The sequence below is a fragment of the Mus musculus genome, chromosome 3 (assembly GCF_000001635.26).
Source record: "Mus musculus strain C57BL/6J chromosome 3, GRCm38.p6 C57BL/6J".
Lineage (NCBI taxonomy): Eukaryota > Metazoa > Chordata > Mammalia > Rodentia > Muridae > Mus > Mus musculus.
The window spans coordinates 20,242,210-20,245,327 of record NC_000069.6 but is presented as its reverse complement, the minus strand read 5'-3'; positions in this window follow the sequence as shown (position 1 = coordinate 20,245,327).

The following is a 3,118-nucleotide window of genomic DNA, read 5'->3' as shown; positions in this document are numbered from 1 at the left end:
CAAGCTGGAATCTGTCTTGATGTAGAAATGAACTCACTTCCAAAGGGGAGCACACCGATTGTCAGTTACATTTTCCTTTACTCAGGAATCTTTCTGTTTGGGGGTCAACAAATGATCACTACTGGTGATTAATTATGAATGAATAATTTATTGCAGTTTTCATCCCTGTCCTACTGCAGAGTCCACTTGCTGCACAGAAGGCTCCTAAACAAGAGTTGTTGTCACTTCTTAAAGAATGTTTTCTAGACTTGTCGCTATTTTAAAAGAATTTTTTGGTAAATTTTGATGCACATACTGCAAAAATCGAGGTAACTGCCCTTGTTCTTTTTGAAGAAACAAGCTTTGGAAACAGCCGTATACTTCTGTATAATAAATGTCTGAAAGAAAGAAAGAAAGAAAGAAAGAAAGAAAGAAAGAAAGAAAGAAAGAAAGAAAGGAAGGAAGGAAGGAAGGAAGGAAGGAAGGAAGGAAGGAAGGAAGGAAGGAAGGAAGCTACGTTGGCTCTGTATGCCAAGAAATAACACACATTCTGAATAAATGTTCATGAATATTTCTGAAATCTACTGTCCTTTGCCTCAAACAGTAAGTGGACAGTTGTGGGGAATGACCTGAATGTGTGTAGGTCAAGATTTTATTCAGAAACACTGACTTATCAACATGCAATGGATATTACAAGTCAAAAGATGTACTTTAGCATCAGAATCTAATCGTGAGGTTACCATTTGCCTCGAATTATCTAGATCCCTAGGAAAACCAAGCCTCTTCCCAACTTTATACAAAAGTGGTGTAAGGTTGTGTCAGGACTACTGAGGTGAGTTGCTTCTCCCCTTCTACTATGTGAGTCCCACAGATCCAGTTCTGATCATCAGGCTTGGTGTCAAAGTTTTAAGACCAAAAGAAAAAAACAATACTCTAGACGACCATAATTAAAGGAGATTTTTTTCTATTTTCTTGTATAATTGGCAAAATGATTTTCAGATTAGAGGTTTTTAAATCTGAAGATGAAGTGCCTAGAATCAATTCCCTTTCTTGAATTAGAAAGCAACATAAATGCAGAGAGAAGTTTCACCCCCCCTTAAGGGCACAGCCTTTACTTGAGTCTACCACATGATACATGTTGATACTGATCAGCTCTGCAGCCTGACAGTGGCCAACTGTAAGTTTCTGTTTGTAGACCCTGAAAGTGAGCTTATACTTTATCTAGTCTTTACCAGATGCTAATTCCTTTCCATACACTATCTCGGTTAATCTTGTCATTCATGAACATCTTCATAACATCTTTACAGATAAGGAACTAAGGCAAGACACTAGTCACAAGGGTACAGCTGAGGTTTAGGAGCAGTTTTAAGCTTGTATCTGTTTAAATCTAAAAGCAAGCTTTTCCTTTTCAGTTTGCTCTTGTGAAACACACATTCTGGCAAAAGCCTTTGCTCTGAGAGTTTCTACTGCTGTCATCACTGACCAGTGAAGACATATGGCATTTTGCAAAAATGTACACTTTCTTATCTTCAGAGTTTAGAAAAGATTCTTGGGAGAATACATGAAACTCGTGGATGGAGTATAAATTGTTGCTCTGATAATAAGAACATCCTCCAATAATAATATTTTGATTATTTATAATATGTAACCAAGTTACTTCCTGGCATAGACTTACAGTCTCAGAAGCAATAAGGCTGAGGTAAGAAGTTGAGGCCAACTCAAACATAGCAATAGCTTGTCCACCCAACCTTCCAAAGAAAGAAAGAGAGAGAGGAGGAGGAGGAGGAAGAGGAAGAGGAGAAGGAAAAGGAGGAGGAGAAGGAGAAGGAGGAAGAGGAGGAGGAGGAGGAGGAGGAGGAGGAGGAGGAGGAGGAGGAGGAGGAGAAGGAGAAGGAGAAGGAGAAGGAGAAGGAGAAGGAGAAGGAGAAGGAGAAGGAGAAGAAGAAGAAGAAGAAGAAGAAGAAGAAGAAGAAGAAGAAGAAGAAGAAGAAGAAGAAGAAGAAGAACAAGAAGAAGAAGAAGAAGAACAAGAAGAAGAACAAGAACAAGAACAAGAAGAAGAACAAGAACAAGAAGAACAAGAAGAACAAGAAGAACAAGAAGAACAAGAAGAACAAGAACAAGAAGAACAAGAAGAAGAAGAACAAGAACAAGAAGAACAAGAAGAACAAGAAGAACAAGAAGAACAAGAAGAACAAGAAGAACAAGAACAAGAACAAGAACAAGAACAAGAACAAGAACAAGAACAAGAACAACAAGAAGAAAGAGGGGGAGGAGGAGGATAAAGTTTCATTACGTAAGACTATATACCAAAGCCAGGCAGTGGTGACACATGCCTTTAATTCCAGCACTTGGATTTCGAAATCTGAGTTCGAGACCAGCCTGGTCGACAGAGTGAGTTCCAGGACAGCCAGGGATATATAGAGAAACTCTGTCTAGAAAACCCAAAAATAAAAAGTTAAAAAATAAATAAATAAAAGACTATACACCAAAGTTCTGTGGCAGTTACTCAAATTCATTTGAGGTTATAAATGTAACTTTTAAAATGTAGGATAGAGATCAGTGCAGTGGGTCAGTGGGTAAAGACACCTGCCACCAAGACCCATGATTTGAGTCCAATCCCCCAAAACTCAAATGATAGAAGGATGGAATGTGTTCTCTATTTAAGTTGTCCTCTGATCTCCACACATATATCATAGCATGAACAAACTCCACTCCAAACACATACTCACAAAAATTAAGTATATTAATTGTTTTGTATTTAAAACCTATGAGTATGCTTCAACCTATTTAATTGAAGCTTCCTGGGAGGCTAGTATTTTAGAACAGAGGTACGTTACTGTCTTATCTCTGTGAATAGACTCATCCTATCACCTTGAACACACTACTTGCTGAAGGGATTTTTCCCAATCTTTTTTAGAGACATTTATATCTCCTATTAATAAGAAAGTAGAGGGCTGGAGAGGTGGCTCAGCCATTAGAGGCTAGGCTCACAACCAAAAATATAAGAAAGTAGAGAGAGGCCTGGATATTCACAACCCTGCCCCCTCTCAACTGAAAAAATATGAGGTGGAAGGACTGTTCATCCCCAGGAACCACAAAGGAAATCAGCTGTTCGTCGAGATAAAAGCTGAGGTAT